The sequence below is a fragment of the Mirounga leonina genome, unplaced genomic scaffold, assembly GCF_011800145.1.
Source record: "Mirounga leonina isolate KUSES-001 unplaced genomic scaffold, KU_Mleo_1.0 Mir_106, whole genome shotgun sequence".
Lineage (NCBI taxonomy): Eukaryota > Metazoa > Chordata > Mammalia > Carnivora > Phocidae > Mirounga > Mirounga leonina.
Genome location: NW_023270232.1, coordinates 4,663,983 through 4,682,793, shown reverse-complemented (window position 1 = coordinate 4,682,793; position 18,811 = coordinate 4,663,983). Strand labels below are relative to the sequence as shown.

Below are 18,811 nucleotides of genomic sequence, written 5' to 3'. Positions count from 1 at the left end.
AACACCGGGTCCAAACAGTAAACACCAGAGTTTATGGTGTGTTCTGGCCCTGGGGGCGTGCACTGTTTCCTTCTATTCAAGGCTCAGCCCCTCTCCATCTCAATGCACCTCTCCCTCCAGCCCCCCTTTCCATTTGCATCCTCACGCTCGCCAGGCCTTTGACAGGAGGGAGGAGTTTCCCTTCTCTTGTCTTCGGCTTCCTGCTGATTCCTTTACCATTTCCTGCTAAGGACAGGCCTCAGAATCTAATCGCTGGGTAGCTGTGGTGCGAGTCCACAAGGGTCATGGAGAACGCCCATCTTGACCGTCCTCAGAACCAGCTGGAAGTGCGTCCAGGGACTCCTCTCCAGCTCTAACCCAAAAAGTCAAAAACGCGGTGGGTGCCCCACTATGGAATAGTGGGTCGGCCTGACATAATGGCCCTCGTCTTCGGTCCCTTTTAACCCTACCCCCCAATTTAAAACCCTGGCACCAAAACAATAATCCCCATCGGTAGCTTCAGTAAAGCCCTGCAAAGCCCCCAAACCGCTCAGAGCTCGTGCTTTAATGGTAATTTGGGTGGCCTTTTTCATTTGGGTCCTTCATTTTTTTCTTTCTCTGGATCATGGTGATTCTTCAAAAAAAAAAAAAAAAAATTGGCACAGCACTCTCAAACATGGTCTTCTCCCACCACCCTGACCACCAGCAGTTTCTCTTCCCAAATAGCCCTCCTCCAGCTTCATGTCCCTAGTCCTCTTCAAGCTATAGCAGAGCTTGACCCATGCTTGTGGCAGCCGGAAGTCCTGGGTCCGAGCTTGTCCCCTCACTTTGCAGCCAAAAGATACTGAGGGCAGTGCAACACTGCCTGGAGGGATGGCTCCCAGACTCATTTCTTTTTGAAAGCTCCAAGTTAAAGATCCTGCCACTCAGCAGCCTCTAGGACCTCCTTGGCTCTTCAGTGAGGAGGTCTTGACTCTGAACTGGGCACTGCACCAAAAAAACCAACAGCAAATAGACCCTGTACCAAATCTATGTCTCTAGAGTCTTAAAAGTGACCCTTGAACGAATATTTCATTTCTAGCATGGGAAGAGACCTTAGAAATCACCTCCTTTGCAAAATCAGGTGGGAAAAGTGCAAGTTCAGAAGGGTACATGACTTGTTGCTGGTGATTGACAAAAGCAGGTCTAGGACTTAGGGCTCCTAATTCAAAGTAAGTGACAGGTGAAGATTAAGATTTGTAAATCATCAGACGTCTTCCTTTTAGTCTTTTTCTTTTTTCTTTTTTTTTAGAGGTACATACGGAAGTACTTCTATTTGGAATGAGAAAATGCTTGTGGTTTGCTTCCAAAAAATCCAGTTTCAGGAGAGGGATGAGAGAGGGATAGCAGTGGATGGCTGAAGCTGAGCAATGAGAAAATCAAGGTTCATTACACTAGTCTCCCCATTTTATTTTTTAGAATTTTCATAACAAAATGCTTTTTTAAAAAAAAATCAACCTTTTAAAAAAGTATCTCTATTGGGTGCCTGGGTGGCTCGGTGAGTGAAGAATCTGCCTTCGCCTCCGGTCATGATCCTGGGGTCCTGGGATCCAGTCCCACATCGGGCTCCTTGTGCAGCAGGAAGTCTGCTTCTCCCTCTGCCTGCCGCTCCCCCTGCTTCTTCTTCTTCTCTCTCTCTCTCTGACAAATAAATAAAATCTTTTTTAAAATAAAAAGCAGCTTCTTTATTCATGGATACCAGGCACCTTGGAGTTTCCCATTCTTTCAGTTCTGTTCTCATTCCATCTCAACCCCTTTCATGGATGGGAGTCTGTAGCCAGAACAGTCTTGGTCCCAAGGGAGCAGCGACTGTTGTGTTCTTAATCCCCTTATAGAGCATCAGTGGAGGGGTGGCTGCAGGCTGGTGCTCTGAGAGAGGGCACAGGCTCCCTGCATCCCCAGCTGGGCTCCTTTGCAAGCTCTTCTTCCCTTCTTATCACTAAAGCCACACACCCAGTTTACTAGAGCCGGGTCCCTCCTTGTTGAAGAGCTCCATGGTCCTAATCCAGAAGCCTCCCTAGGTGTTGCTAAGTATCTAAAAATTTGGTAACTTCACGGTTTTCATCTTGGACTGGAAAAGGGGGAGGGGCAGAGCTCCCCCATCACAGTTCGGGTCTATAATTTGACAAGAAAAACAAGGGGCAGTGGGTATATAGGAAATCCCTGTACCTTCTGCTCAATTTTGCTGGGAATCTAAAACTGCTCTAAAAAATAAATTAGATTTCTATTTTAAAAAGGCATAAAAGAACTTCTCAGATGCCACCTGAGTCTAGTAGAATGACATTCCAATTCTAAAAATTAGAGGGCTTGAAAGAACCAAAAGTTGCAATAAAAGAGCCATGTGTAGACTACTATTAATAATAACTGGAAATAGTGGGATGTGTTACTTCTCTTGGAAATGTTTTCACAGGGTTCAAAAATATTGGAAACACATCTTTCAGGGAAAATTTCAAACATAAGGGAACAGGAGTATACATGTGGGTTAGGGGGAACTGGGCCCTTTGAAAATGATCAAGAAAGGAGGTCCTTATTTGACTTATCTTTTTCCCAAGACATCCTATCTATCAATACTATGCTAAGTTATTTTTGTATATCTTTAGTAAATTATATTTTCTAATTAAAAATTCATACATGCTTACTATGGAAAAGCAGGCAGTTGGGGAGTAGCAATGGGGGGACTCAAAAGAAAGGACAAATCCCTTGTCACCTTCCATCCAGAGATTACCACTGTCACGTCCTGCCTTTGGTAATTCAAAGTGGCACACACCTGTCACTAGAATGCTGGGGTCCCGCTCATCTCCCCTTATTTTGCCATTATTTTATACCCTTCTCTATGGCACTACCTAGCCCTATAGGTGTCCCCAAAATTAACTTAACCGTCAATTCTCTCCAGTCCCATAACCCACCCATCAATTTACCACCTCAGGGCTCTGAGCTTCCTCTGCACAGAAGCAAACTATCCAAGTTCCCAAACCCAGTGACAATATTTCCTAAGCTTCACAGCCCAACCTCACTCCTACTTCCCCAAACACACACACTGAAATTCCAGCCACATACCTGTAATTATATTTAACGTTATTGGTCACTAAGGAAGAGGGAAGTCTTTGTCCCTTAATTTGTAACCGCAGAATATTAACCAGATCTTCAACGGCTTCTTGGTATCAATCCTGAGGCTGACCACATTTACCAATTAAATTACAACATTTGAGTTCATTCTTATTTTTTGCCAGACTCCATTAAATTTTTTTTTTTTTTGGTCTTGGTCACAAACATGAAAAATGAATAGAATCACTTAGTGAAGTGCTGTTTCATGGCTTAGTCATGGTTATTACACTGAGACAGTAAAAATTTTTCTTATGGCCAATCTTAATGTTTAACCCCTCCTAAAGAATGAAGGGATACTGCTCACCCTCCAAAAAGACAGTATCTACTGCTGGAATAAGTTGTTCTTCCAGCATCAGTGATATGCTCTACATTTGATGACCTTTATTTGATGATACCCCCAAATGGACTAAACTTCTAGATTAGTTCCACATGTTCCTGTACATCACCCCAAGGCACTGAATGAATGAGTAAATGAATTAATTCTGTATCAAATAATTCTTCCTTTTTTGCATGTGCTAGTCTTGTCTTCTCATCTAGATTATCCCAGGGATATAGTTTTGACTGGAATAGAATATAGGGGGGCTCAAAAAACTGTCGATTAACAAAAAGCTAATAGTGGTGTTTTCTAGACAGCAGGATAATGTTTCTTCTTCATCTTTTCCAGAGTATGCCAAATTTTGTATTCTAAAATTGTGTATCATGTTAGTAATCAAGGAAAAAAACACTCAAAAATATTTTGATTGTTGACATAAATTGAATTAAAAAAATTATTAATGGAGAACATTCTTTGGATAACCTCTCTTGGGGCACAATGAGACTAAAGAAGTTGAGTCAGAGATCAGCATTCAGGAACTGCCTGATAAAAGTAATTTGCCTTGAGGCAATGTGGCTGGGAATACTAAAGACTGGTAAGAAGTAGTAGTCAGGAAGGCTGAAGGAAAAGAACATCTGTGGATTAAGTAGACAGTGCAATCTCATCACAAATGAAACAAGAACAGAGTTTCTTTCTTTTTTTTTTTTTTAAGATTTTATTTATTTATTTGAGAGAGAGAATGAGAGACAGAGAGCACAAGAGGGGATAGGGTCAGAGGACGAAGCAGACTCCCTGCCGAGCAGGGAGCCCGATGCGGGACTCGATCCTGGGACTCGATCCTGGGACTCCAGGATCATGACCTGAACCGAAGGCAGTCGCTTAACCAACTGAGCCACCCAGGCGCCCCAAGAACAGAGTTTCTTTTCAGATTTTAAGGGCATTCATGGAGGTAATAATACTCCTGGCTCATGGAGGTGAGAGTGAGGTCCCTTCCACTCTTCCCAAAAACTTGGAAAATAAGGACTTGAGACCCCCCCCCCAAACAACCTTGTAATAACAAACTGGAGGAAAGACATGCAAATTCATGTCTGAAGAGGTGACAAGGTCTTGTCCTCAAAATCAAGTCAGCCTTCCCCAAGGCACATCCTATTTTAAAGACCAAACTGAAATCTCCTTGAATCGGACCAAAGGGCACTTTCCCAAGGGGAGATGGGGTGGTCTCTCCTTCCTGGCTGGTGGGAATGTAAGCAGAACAATTCAGCAAAATTCCTACCTCCAGGGACTCCTGATGTAGTTTTCAGACAGGATGGGGCTGGTGGGGAGAAAGGAAAAGACCGTTATGGGCAAGCAAGAGTTTGCTCAATAGATCACAATCTAAAACCACACTCTTGAACTTGCAGGGCTTGCATCAAGATCCTCCTCATTCCATATGACCAGAAGACCCCCAACCCAGAGGCCTTTCTGGATTTCATGGTGGTGATTGGGAGGGACTCAGGGCCCAGCCTGAGTAACCCACCCCAGCTCACTGCCAAGAACCATCCTCCCATCACTTAGAATTGCACTGTTCAACATGGTAACCACATTTGTCTAGTAAGCACTTGGCTAATCTGAATTGAGATATGCTATATTTGTAAAATATACATTGGATTTCAAAGATACAATAAGGGAAAATGTAAAATCTTATTAATTTTTATATTGACTATATGTTGAAATATTTTGGATATATTGGGTTAAAAATATATTATTAAAATGAATGTCACCTGTCTTGTTTTACTTTTTAAAATGTGGCTACTAGAAAATTTGAAATCACATATAGTGATGTACATTTTGTGGCTGTGTAGGGGAGAAAAAATGTCCCAATACCCTTCAAGATTCTTCTACCTGGTCTAAGAATTAAATTGACATGAGAGATTAATGGGAGGAAAAAATCCCAAAGTTTAATTATGTGCACATGGAGGTCCAATAATGAAATTGAGACCCAAAGAAATGACCAAGGCAGGCAGTTTTTATACTTTTTAGACAGAGAGACAATAAATCTGTGAGGAATTGACAATACAAAGAAAACTTAACTTTGGGAGCTTCAATTAGTAAGGAATACTAATTGGAATTTGGGCTGGGATAGCAAATTAGCAGAAAGTAATTAGACCCAAAGACTTCTTGGGTCTAAATTTCCACTCTCTGGTGATAAGGATGTATCTTTACCTCTTGGAACAGGGAGGGAACCTTTCACAGGGGAGATTTACTTCTTGCTTTCCGGAAACAAAGGTGGTGGTCAGAGTATTCTTTTTTTTTTTTTTCTTCAGAGTATTCTTTTTGCATTGACTCGCTCTTAAGTGTGTTTTATTTAAAACAATCGATATGTCAAAGTGGCACATTTTGGGGTAACCTGCCCTTGGCCCCTACACTTGGGTTATATTCCTACAGCATTGGCTTAAAAAATGATGATTCACGATTAAGGAAAATCTGGGTTAGAAAGAAGAAAGATACATAACCTGAAAGTATGCTTGCATGGAAAACATTCCTTGAATAGGCAGGCCTCAATGAAAAACACTCAAACATTGCTTAGAAATAACTCATACAGGGATGCCTGAGTGGCTCAGTCAGTTAAGCATCTGCCTTCAGCTTGGGTCATGATCCCAGGGTTCTGGGATTGAGTCCTGCATCAGGCTCCTTGCTCAGCAGGGAGTCTGCTTCTCCCTCTGCCTGCCACTCTCCTTGATTGTGCTCCTCTCTCTCTGACAAATAAATAAATACATCTGAAGAAGAAAAAAAAAAAAAGAAGAAGAAGAACTCATACTACCCAAAGCATCCACTGTTGGCTATTTTATTAGGACATAGGTACTATACCAAGGACTTCATGTGTATTAATTCATTTGCTTATTCCAATTGCCCTGTGAAGTAGGCATCATTGTGTATCTATTATACAGATGAGGAAACTGAGGCACAGAGGTGGGACTGGGCTTTTGGCAATCTGACTTCAGACCCTGACTCTTATTTCATACTCTATACCCCAGCCCACTTCCTGTGACCCCTCATATGAGCTCTCCTTTCTGGATGTGCTTTCTGCGGGGGATCTTCTCTTTGTTAGTCCTATGTCCCCGGCAAGCCCATCCCACCTCTGCCCTGGCATTAAAACACCAAACACTCCCGTCTGTCATGAGTAGGAAGAGCCCTTCCCTAGAATCACAGGGCCCCAAGTCCTGGAGTTTGGGGCAAAACCAAGTGTCTGACAATACGGTGCTCTCAAATCCCTCCTTTTAGCAACTCAGTGGATGGTGAGAACACAGTTTTATGTCTCTGGCCCCTACAGCCTAAAGGCTAGGAAACTTCGGCAGGTTGTCTTTTTTTTTTTTTTTTTTAAGATTTTATTTATTTATTTGAGGCAGAGAGAATGAGAGACAGAGAGCATGAGAGGGAGGAGGGTCAGAGGGAGAAGCAGACTCCCCGCCGAGCAGGGAGCCCGATGCGGGACTCGATCCTGGGACTCCAGGATCATGGCCTGAGCCGAAGGCAGTCGCCCAACCAACTGAGCCACCCAGGCGCCCCTGGCAGGTTGTCTTTTTAACGTTTGTCAAAGACCGTTTCTTTTACCTTTTGCATAATACTTCCCAAACCTTCCCAAACTGACAGTTGGCTGCTTGCAGATGTTCTGAACCTCAGCTAAGGAAATACCCTCAGGAGCAGCCAAGAGGGGCCCTCTTGGAACACAGTTCCCACAAAAAGGGAAGACGGTTAAATGCTGGTCCCACAAAGCCTTTTGCCTTTTTCACTTCATTTTTTTTTCCTGACTAAAGGCCAGGCTCTTGCCCCTCTTTTCCTCAGAAACCACGGAAGTTAAATGGTTTTGCTTTTGGTTTTTAAAAGTCTCAGTCGTAAAAAAAAAAAAAAAAAAAAAGTCTCAGTCGTAAGAACAATTAACTTGGGGCGCCTGGGTGGCTCAGTTGGTTGAGCGACTGCCTTCGGCTCAGGTCATGGTCCCGGGGTCCTGGGATCGAGTCCCGCATCGGGCTCCCTGCTCTGCGGCGAGCCTGCTTCTCCCTCTCCCACTCCCCCTGCTTGTGTTCCCTCTCTCGCTGTGTCTCTCTCTGTCAAATAAATAAGTAAAATCTTAAAAAAAAAAAAAAAAGAACAATTAACTTATTCATCCCAGAAAGATGCTGCAGTCATCATCTTATTTGTGACATTATTATAATTATTACTATTAGTACTACAAAGAGCACTCAGGGGGCAAGGAGGCAGGACACCGGAGAGTGGTCCGATGGTAGCTGTCTTCTTTTACAGCTGAGGCCACTAAGGCCCAGGGAGTATACGGCTCACGCAAGGCCGTGTCCCAGTTGTGAAAGAGCCTGGGTCAGAGCTGATTTCCATTGGCCTAGAGGTTTGGGCAGAGCCTCGTCCCCAGGGTCGGATAAATCACCCCACCCAACGGAGCCACCACCATGTGATTAGCATAGGCATGCAAGCCCTCCTTCCTCCCCTTGGCCCTTTCTCAGACTTATCTTTCTGGTGGCCCCTTCCTGATGTTTGTGTTGTATTTTGTTTCTTTGAGATTTTAGCTATTCCTCCCACCTGAAACACTCCATTCCCAGATACCCACATGGCTAAATCTCTCATCTTTTTCAAGTCTTGACTCAACTCTGACTTTTTTATTTTTTTAACTAAACCCTACACCCAATGTGGGGCTTGAACTCATGACCCCAAGATCAAGAGTTGCATGCTCTTACTGACTGAGCCAGCCAGGCGCCCCAAATATGACCTTAGGAAGGCTAACCCTGACCCCCATTTCATACTGCAGCCTCCTCCCACGCACCCCATACCCCAGCCCACTTCCTCTTCTTTTTTTCTTTAGCATGTATCAACTCATGGTCTGCCTTCCCCACTAGAATGTAAGCTCCACGAGGATAGGGATCTTTTGTTTGCTGATGTACACCAAGCATGCAGAAGAATCCCTGTGGATGCTCAGTAAATCACAGTGGATGCTCAGTAAATACTGGTTAAAATGGAAAATGTTGAAAGCTGTTCTCTGCATTCGCCAGCTCAGACGGTAAGAATCTCAGGGCAAGGATTGTGTCCCTGTCACAGGCCCTTGCCGTGCCAAGCATACAGGCAGGCCCTCCCTCAGGTTCAAAGTCAAGTCTAGCCCGTATAAAAAGGTCAGGAGAGGAGATCTTAGGGATTATTTTATTTCCCTACTTCTTTAGACTTTTATTTCATTTCTAACTGTTCTAGAATATGAAAATAGCAAATTAAGGTAAAATAAAATTCTCAGGAAGGAGAGAGGCTGGAAAACTCTGACTGGAAACCAGTCTAGTGGCAAGGGGCCAGGTCCCTCTTGCTTCAGAGAAAAACAGGCTCAAAGAGGTTTTGAGACCTTGTAAGACTATTTTCCAGCAAGTGGAAGAACTGGCTGATCAGCGGTCTCCCATTTCTATAGGTGACAGAGCAAGAGAAAATGTGCCTCTTTCTGAGTAGAAGAGCGTTCAGTGAAATTTCAAAAGAACGCCTTCCTTAGAAGGAGATGCAACACAAGAAGAACAGAACCAGAGGAAATTTGAGACGTCCAACTTTAAAGTCATCTTTTGATTAAAAAGAAAAAAAAGCAAACAAATAAAGCTCCAACATTCATTGGACAAAGCTGGTGTTCCTTTTCCCAATTCCTGTGAATTCTAAACATTAGGGTCATACAGTGGCAAGAAAAATGGAGTGGTTGGGGGTCAGGCTTGGCCTGAGACCTCGGGGGTTCCAACCTGTCACTTCCTAGCTGTGATGTTAGGTGTGTGGGTTAACCATGCGTGCCTCAGTTTTTCCATCATTAAATGGGGTGATGATTGCAAACTCCTAGGAACACTGGGGATCAAACAAGTGTATCCGTGTGAAGACTGGGCACATGATAATAAAGAACAAAGTCAGCACCCAGTAAATGGGCGCTCTTACCATTTGGGTGTGGTATAGTTGGAAGTCCTTAAAAGTACGCGTGATTTCCCAGAGGCAGAGGGCTGGAATAGGGACCGAAAGGGTTATCTTAGCAGAGACAGAGGCTACAAGGAGACACACTAGATCTGGAAACTGAAGACAGTTTGAGGCCTGTACTGATGAGGAAGCTGAGGACAGAATTTGGTCAGCTGAGGTGCAATTCCTTCCCAGCAGAAACGTAATCCTGGTCTCAAAATCTCCTTGTGGGGAGCTTCTCTGATACGATCCACTGGCAGCTTCTCTTCTTCTGCGGTGTGTATGTGAACAGAGATAGGGAAAACCCCCACAATGGGCATGTGAAGAGCCCACGGAGGTTGAAGGCCCGGAGATGATGGGGCTCTCGAGACACCTGACCTCTTGCCTCAGTCCCCCAAAGAGGATAATCATTACCTGAGGGTGGCCACAAAGGATGAGGTTAAGGCCACTCAATGGCCATCCCCAGGCAGGGGCAACTGAAGGCAGGGCTGCTCCCCACCTGGGCCCTGCGTCCTCTGGAAGTTCTACCCCTGGCTGTCCCAACCCTTTTTCCACTCCAGCCCGTCTCCACACCGTCCTGGTGCGGTGAAGCCAACAAGGATGCTCCACGAGGGCAGTGACTGGGTCTGATCACCAGGGCAGCTGGATGTTCCTGGCACACAGCCGGTTCTCAGTACATGCCTGTGGACCAGAAAGAACTGGAGCCAACCCTCACCATATAAGGCGAGGGTGTTAAGATAACCTTCTTGTACTCCAGATTCCACACTTGTTCAAATGGGCTGATGTCACCTCCTTCACAAGGATGTTATGAGGACTGAGTGGGTTCAAACCGGAAGCCCTCTTAGTAAGTGCTCAGTGATTGTTAGCTATTCATTACCATTACTCTAGTTAGCTGCATGATCCTGGGCAAATCACATCTCTGAGCCTTGGCTTTTGTTCCTGTAAAGTAGGAATGTTCCCTACCTCACAGAGTGGTTGAAAGACTGAGGGAAGATTGTGTGCAGGGCCCTTAGCGCACGGCTTGGAAAACGATGGGTAAGAAGTCAACCATCCAGTATGCTGGATTCCATTCTTTTGGGGTCTTGCTAGTTGAGGGACCAACTGGCTGGATATAGAACTTAATATTAGTAGTCCAAGGAGACTCTCTAGAAAAAAAATAGAATCGCTCTCGGCATCCCTTGCTAGGGGCACATCATGAGTATCTTCTTTGTTCTGCCTTGGGTGAATTCTTTCACTGCCCGCACCCCCAGCCCCCACCCAATAGGAACGCCCCATGGCTCCCAGGTACAATATCCCCCAATGTGATCTGGTGGTTAATTTTCCCAGAGCTGAGTCACCTTGTCGTTCTTTTTCCCCTGGAGAAATGGCTCAGAGAACCTCCCTTTCCAGATCTGTGCCTGACTGGGAGCTTTTAAAACCTTACCCTCAAGGAGGAACTAGTGGTTTTATTTTAGACAGGGGGTGGTTAGTGAGGGAATATTCTGAGGCAGGACCTTTACCAGTTAGCAAGCCAAACGAAACCAAAAACACCCTACTTGTTCTTTGTCTACAGGTCAAATCCTGCCATGTGCTGACGAAAAGGCCTCGGTGACAATGGCCGAGTCATGACCCTAGGCACCCAGGACCCCGGGAAGGGAAAGGTGGTAGCGAATGCCTACCTCCCAGCTCCACAGAGGCTTCTACTTGGATCAAGAGGGAGGTCAAATGGAAGACCAAAGGGGGAAGTCAATTAGGCAGCCACTCCTCCCTGAAGGCAAGCCTTTATCACCCTCACAGGACTCTGAACCTAGAATGGGATCCCCATGTGGACAAGGATTTTCTCTCTTTTTGCGATTTTATTCACACCCATGAAAAGCTAAAGATAAAAAAAAAAAAAGTGAAATTTGGGCGCCTGGGTGGCTCTGTCGCTGGGCGTCTGCCTTCAGCTCGGGTCGTGATCCCAGAGTCCCAGGATCGAATCCCACATCGGGCTCCCTGCTCGGCGGGAAGCCTGCTTCTCCCTCTCCCACTCCCCCTGCTTGTGGTCCTGCTCTCGCTATCTCTCTCTCTGTCAAATAAATAAAATATTTTTTTAAAAAAAGTGAAATTTTTTTATTATGCATTTACTTAAACCGCTTTAACTGAAAGGAATGAACTTACATGAAATCAAGGCAAGAGGTCATGGTATTTATTTATTTATTTATTAGATTTTTTAATTTCTTTATTCAGCTAAGTATTTATTGGGCACCTACTATGTGCTTGGTGTGGGGCCCTGCAGTGAGGCATGAACAAATGGAATCTGGCCCTTGGGAAGCTCTGTGTAGCCAGGACAAGTAAAGGACTTTCAGCCACCCGTAACCCCGATTATGCCTATCATGAACGCTGCCACAGAGGTTTGGTTTTTATATTATAATGATGTTGCAACAATTAAATTTTAAGAAAAACCTTCACCGGTCACTGCCCCTAATCTCACTGTCTTAGCACAACCCTTTCCATCTGTCTTTCCTTCCAGCTCCTTACTACAACCTACACATCATATTTTTTTTTAAAGATTTTATTTATTTATTTGAGAGAGAGAGTGAGAGAGAGAAAGAGCACAAGAGGGGGGAGCGGGAGAGGGAAGAGCAGACTCCCTGCTGAGCAGGGAGCCCGATGCGGGACTCGATCCAGGGACTCCAGGATCATGACCTGAGCCGAAGGCAGTCGCTTAACCAACTGAGCCACCCAGGTGCCCTACACATCATATTTTATAGCAGAAGCAACCACAACATACTTACCGGATAATATTTCTGCACCATTTATATTTTTCTATCTTCCTTCCTCGTCTTCATGATTAGCCTTTCCAAAGGGCTACGTGCTCTTCTCTCCTGATGCCCTACGGCTGGACTTGCATGTTTTTGTGGGGTTTGGGGACTTGCAGAGAACAGTGCCAGGTTCGCTGACTTAGCAATGCCTGTGGAGTATCCGAGGTCCTGTGCCAACAGCATCCGGGCCCATGGAGCCGCCGGCCAGCCACGGTCCTCACAGAGCTAGCTCAAGGGCCCACTCGCCCTTCAAGCCCTTAAAGGAACACCAGCCAACTGTTTCAAGAAAATGCAAAGACCCCTTGGAGGACAGACAAAGGGCATCATGCTAAAAAAGCCCCACCAGAAGGGACCAGAACCTGAGGGGCTCTACATTTTCACAATGACCGAAGTGTTTGTGGAAGTCCCAGCTCCCGAGGTTCGGTCCCCAGCGGAGCTGAAAGCACCTCCACACAAAGCTCTGTTTCTAAGTGGCGACTTTTCTGATTTCACCGGCAACTGAGGGAAATCCCACCTGTATTTCAGAAGGAACTCCCTAACCCTGAGGACTGGCCAGGAAACCCCAGATCCCCTCCTACAGACGGGAGAGGGAGTTCAGGCCCGAGTCCAGCATGGGGGGCTTACTGCAAGGGCTGACCTGTCTACAGACCTTTCTTTCTCTTCTCCACTTCTCACTCCACATGGGGTGGGGAAGGAAACTGGAAGGAGATCCATGGCTTGGTTTCCCCACCAACTGATTTCGCTACTCTTTTCTTAGAAATAAACTTCCTAAGAACTTTCACTTTCACTTATTCTACCCCACCAAGACTGCCTGTCCCATAAATTCCCATTCTCTGGTCCCCACCCTGCCCTAGCTGCCAGAAACTGATGCAGAAGAAAAACCAGGGGTGTGCAGGCAAGCTGGAAACCCCAGGCCTCAGGCAACCTAGGGTTCAGTTCATGTGTTTGTGGGTTCTCCCTTTTCTCAAGACCACTATGGAGTGGCGTGGGAGGAGGGATGGTTACTGGTCAGCTTCTAGGAAGCTTCAGCACAGCAGAACTCCTTATGTTCTCCCCCACCAGGGTCAGCTCCAAAGGCTATCCCAGTGCTTGGCAAATGTCAGGGGATTGGGCGGAGCACTTATCACATGGGATCAGGCAGTATTGTGAAGGGCAATCCCCTTGCCCCTACAAAGCCTTGCAGGCAGATACAGATCCCTCAGTGACAGCTTGGTGTCAGTATCCTGGAATAGTGAATAAGGAGTCCTCTCTGGAAGCTTCATCCCCTCCCAGTCTGTGAGATAGGGGATCCAGGACAAGTCACATCCAGATCCAGTCAGGTCCCACTGATGGAAAGACAGTAGGACCCTCCCCACCAGTAGAGGGCCACATATCAAGTACACTAGGCTCCTTGGTCTGGATTCCAGAACCAGCCTCAGACCCCCTGAATTAGGCTCCAGGACTCTGTAGTCTTTTTTTTTTAAAGTAGGTTTGACACCCAGCATGGAGCCCAACCCGGGGCTTGAATTCATGACCCTGAGATTATGACCTGAGATGACATCAAGAGTCTGATGCCTAACTGACTGAGCCCCCCAACCCTCTGGAGCTCCTGGAGTCTTTTTTTTTTTTTTTTAAGATTTTATTTATTTATTTATTTGAGAGAAAGAGAGAGAGAGAAACAGCATGAGAGGGGAGAGGGTCAGAGGGAGAAGCAGGCTCCCCGCTGAGCCGGGAGCCCGATGTGGGACTCCATCCCAGGACTCCGGGATCATGACCTGAGCCGAAGGCAGTTGCTTAACCAACTGAGCCACCCAGGCGCCCCTGGAGTCTTTTTTATAAGCACCCCAGTGATTCTGATCTTAACCAAGGCTTGGACCCAAGCCCCTCCTCGTGCCAGCCTGAAGCTAAGGCCCCGGGAGGGCTGTGCATTGGCCAGAGCAGCTGGGTGTCCCAGAGGAGGAGTAGGATTAGGACCAGAGCTCTTGGCTCTGGGCCCCCTGCTCCACAGCTCTCCCACATGCCACCTCCCGTATATTACCCGTTATTTACGCCAGTCAGCTGTTTGTGTGGGAGCCCAGGCTTCCAAGCTCCCTTCCTCCAGCCTCCTGGTGCTCAAGCTTTGCTGCATATTGGAATCACCTGGGAGCTTTAAATGATCCAGAAAGCCTTCAGTGGGGTACAAGAAACGTCTTCTGGTATCATTCCATCTGTACCGTAAGCCCCTTTCTCCAGGCCTGCACCCAGCCTCTGGCAGGTGGGTGAGAAGCTCATTTTGCTCCATCCACTTTATGAACCAGCTGCATTTGTGGAATCTAAGCTTGAGAAGGACCAAAGACTCCAGGGGAGGGAAGATAACAACAGAATAAGCACTTCACTCTCCTAGGCCCTGAGCCAGGACAGGAGTCCTCGAGGTTAGACCAAGAAACAGTAGGCTGCCTGATCCAGAAGGAGTCTGGGGCATGCACTGCCCTCGGGGCGATCCATTGCAACATGGGACATTCCCTCCTCCCGAGTATGTCGCCAAATACCAGGGCAAGGAGCTAACAGGGTGGTGGGGATCAAAATGGATCAGGCTCCCACTCTTCGAGACGAGGAAACGGAGGCTCAAAAATGAAGCCGCTTGCCCTAGGCGGCAAAGGGAGAGCCAGAGATTGAACCCTGCTCTGTCTCCCAAGACCGGGCCCTTTCAGCTTCTAGGAAGTCAAGCTAAGACTCAGATCCAAGCTTCCAGATTCCACGTACGGTGCTCTTCCCCAGCAGCTGCTGTTGGATAATGCACGAAGGTCTCAGAGCTCCTCACGAGAGTCCCACCAAGCTCTCCTCAGAATAGGGGTGGTGACAGCAACACCTCCAAGTTGACAGCCCCTGGGCCCACCCCCACGCACTCTCCACCTCTCAGTCTCCCCAGCCCTGGGTCCAACTCTTCCTTTCTCAGTTGTCCCAGAACGCTGGTCTGGGTGTTTCTGGGCCACTGTGACTGAGGTCTAAAACACAACGTACTTGGTGATTTTTTTTTTTAAGAAATAGACCTTATTGTGTCCCAAACCAAACCACCCCCAAGGAGAATCACTAGTCCATGCCCAGAAAAGGCAGGAAAGTTTGGACTTCTAGCTACTCACCCCTCTCTGGCTCCTGTCCCTGTCTGTGTCCAGCCCCGAGCTGCGTTGCCAAGGACTGGAGCTGAGCAAGAGATTGTCTTGCAGTCAGACCAGGAAAGTTTGAGTCTTTTACATACAATAGGATTATCTTCAGGTCAGCTGACAGCCTGGTCCAACAGAGGGCTCAGAGATTGCTTCTCAAGGTCTGTCCAACCCAGAAAGCACTTATGCGCAGCCGGTCTGAGAGACCATCTTGGAGGGGCGGGGCAGTCAGGTGAGGGATCCAACGGCCTTGGTCCTTGTTGGGCTAGGGCTAACTTCTTGCATTTGTGACTTGGTCAAAAGAGCACTGGAATTAAATGGAGGAGATGGGTTCATTTATCAGTCCGTTAATCTATTCACTCCTTACCCATTTCATTCATTCATTCACTCATTCAATAGCCAGTTTGGGGACCTCTGCTATGAGTCTGGCACAGCTATTTACTAGGAGGACAGTAACAAGACACCCCAAGGAGTTCAGTTATGGTTTTCTCAAAGGAGTCCATGCCCCTTAAAGTGTTCTTAACTTCTAAGGTATCAAACCCCTTAAGACAATGATGAACCTTCTCAGAAAAATGACTAACCATAACATTATTTGTGTAATTTTAGGAGTGCCTGGGTGGCTCAGTCGGTGAAGTATCTGGCTTCGGCTCAGGTCATGATCCCAGGGTCCTGGGATGGAGCCTGATGCTCAGTGGGCAGCCTGCTTCTCCCTCTCCCTCTGCTGCTCCCCCTGCTTGTGCTCTCTCTCTCTCAAATAAAATCTTTAAACAATATTATTTATGTAATTGTAGGGGTCTCAATGAACCCCCAGGGTTATATCTCCCAGTCTGATGACTTCTCCCTGTAATCTGCCACCAATTCTCCTGGACACATTCTTTCCCTGCTGTAGGCTTCAGTTTCCCCATCTGTCACATGTCTCTCTGTCACATGACTCCTTTGGCCAAAAGGTCCCTGAGGACCTCTCAAATCTCAGAAATCACTGATTTTAGTAGTGCCCCTCCCCTCCTCCAGTTCTGAGAGAGCTGGCCAGCCGAAATGAGATTAGGAGGAGGAAAGCATGTATGACCTTGGAAGTAACGGAGAATGAATAGAAGGTGGAGGGCACAAAGCACTGTCCATAAGACAGACAGAAGGAAAGAATGCTTCTGTCCCAGCCTTAGTCTTCCCCTAGGCCAAAGGTCATCTGGATGGGGTAATAGTTAAGGCCCGCTGGAAAGCTTAGGTGCTAAGATGACACCCAGAACCCACCCCTTTAATCAGAGGAATTCCCAGGAGGATGAGGTCACCAAATCCCTCATCCATTCAACAAGTAACTATTGAGGAATGCTCCAGGGAGACCAAGGTGAACAAGCCAGAGGAGGCCCTCGACCTCGTGGGGTTTCCTTTGGGGAGGACTAGACAGACCACTCACGTGTAAACCAAGCGAGATCATTCTAAGTAGTCCTAAATGCATAGAGAATAGAGATTACTGGGATAATCAAGGAGTGGGGGCTACTTGACATAGGGTCCACCCAAAAAGTGATGTTTGAGATTAGATCAGAAGGGTAAGAACAAGCCAGCCAGGAGAAGATGGGGGAGGGGCTTTCTGGGCAGAGGAAGCCGCAAGGGAAAGGGTCTCGAGGTGGGAATGAGCTTGGCAAAGCAGTGAGGGGGAGAGGGGAGGCACTGGTGTCTAAGAGCAGGGGGGCCTGAGAGGCCAGGAGCTGGAAGCCACTGGAAGGTTTTAGAGAGGAGAGAACGGATGTCTTTAAGTGTCCTCTTCCCCTTCCCCCTCTGACCTCACTGCGTCCCTCCCCCCGCTCCTCCCCCAGCCATATTGGCCTCCTTGCTTTTCTCTGCACAGGACCACTCCAGGCCACTCTTCCCTTAAGTTTTTCTGCAGTGGCCGTTCCTCCCCCTGGAACACCTCTCCCCCAGATAGCCACACGGCTCGCTCCCTCACCTGTGCCAAACTGCACAGACGCAGACCATAGCCTCTCAATGAAGCTTCCTCACCTCCGAACTTAAAACCGTACCTCCTGGGGCGCCTGGGTGGCTCAGTCGGTTAAGCGACTGCCTTCGGCTCAGGTCATGATCCTGGAGTCCCGGGATCGAGTCCCGCATCGGGTTCCCTGCTCGGCAGGGAGTCTGCTTCTCCCTCTGACCCTCCCCACCTCATGCTCTCTGTCTCTCATTCTCTGTCTCAAATAAATAAAATCTTTAAAAAAGAAAACCGTACCTCCTGGGGCGCCTGGGTGGCTCGTAAGCGTCTGCCTTCGGCTCAGGTCATGATCCCGGGGTCCTGGGATCGAGCCCCGCGTTGGGCTCCCTGCTCGGCGGGGAGCCTGCTTCTCCCTCTGCCTCTGCCCCTCCCCCCTCCGCCCGTCGTGCTTGTTCTCTCCCTCTCTCAAATAAATAAATAAAATCTTAAAAAAAACAACAACGTCGTACCTCCTCCACCCACCACTCCCTCCCCACTTTCCTTCTCTGTCGTCAGCGTACTCACCATTTTTCTCACCCGTGAAATAATCTGCGGATTCATTTGTTTAGGGCTGTCTCTCTGCTGAAATGTCAGCTCCTAAGGGCAGGAACTTTTGTGTGTTTGGTGCCCTCCTGCTCCCCAGTACCTGAACAATGCCCGGCACTAGCAGGTGCTCAGTAGCTATTTCTGGAACGAATGAAGCAGGAGGTGGTTGCAGTAGCTCAGACACAGACGATAGTGGCTTGTGAAAGGACGGTGGGAGAGGGCGGCAAGGGGCAGCGAGAATTCTAGAAGGCTAGGCTGAGCAAGTCTGGAGCTGGCTGGTCTGCAGCCCAAGCTCTTTTGCTATGTCCACATAGTAGACCTGGGGAGCCACAAATGCCAGACCCTCATCTCAGACCTGCACTTCACCTCTCTCCTTCTTGCCTTTTGATTTAGCATCAACACCTGAACTAGATCAGAGACAAAAAAACAACAAACTCATTTTTGAGTCCAGATCCCTAAATTCCTACAAAATGTAAATAGGAAGCACCTGGCTGGTTCAGTCCGTTGAGCATCCGACTCTTGGTTTCAGCTCAGATCATCTCAGGGTCCTGAAATTGAGCCCTACATTGGACTCCGTGCTCAGCAGAGAGTCTGCTTGAGATTCTCTCTCCCTCTTCCCCTCCCCCTACCCACCCGAGTGCTCTCTCTAAAATAAATAAATGTGGGGGTTTTTTAAATGTAAATAAGAAGGGGCTCCTTCTTAATGGACTGGGTGGCTCAGTCCATTAAGCGTCTGCCTTCTACTCAAGTCATGATGGCAGGGTCCTGGGATCTGGTGCATCAGGCTCCCTACTCAGCGGGGAGCCTGCTTCTCCCTCTGTCTGCAGCTCCCACTGCTTGTGTTCTCTCTCTCTCTCTCTGTCAAATAAATAAATAAATCTTTTTTAAAAATGTAAATAACCTAACTGAAATTTACAACAGAACTTAGTATATTGTTTTCTCTCTCTTTCTTTTTTTTTTTTTTTTTTGTGATACAGTGCCCATTCCATGATATCCACCCTTCTAAATTCAGTAGTTT

General features: G+C 47.1%; 1 long non-coding RNA gene across 1 annotated transcript; it reads right to left on the bottom strand.

The window, feature by feature from the left end:
• Positions 1-1,629: 1,629 nt before the first annotated feature.
• LOC118018103 lies at positions 1,630-17,797 on the bottom strand. Its single transcript, XR_004681316.1, has 5 exons — positions 17,773-17,797; positions 15,267-15,594; positions 12,142-12,444; positions 4,710-4,748; positions 1,630-1,659 (listed from the first exon to the last, which is right to left on the bottom strand). It is a non-coding gene; the product is annotated as an uncharacterized LOC118018103 (long non-coding RNA).
• Positions 17,798-18,811: the final 1,014 nt, after the last annotated feature.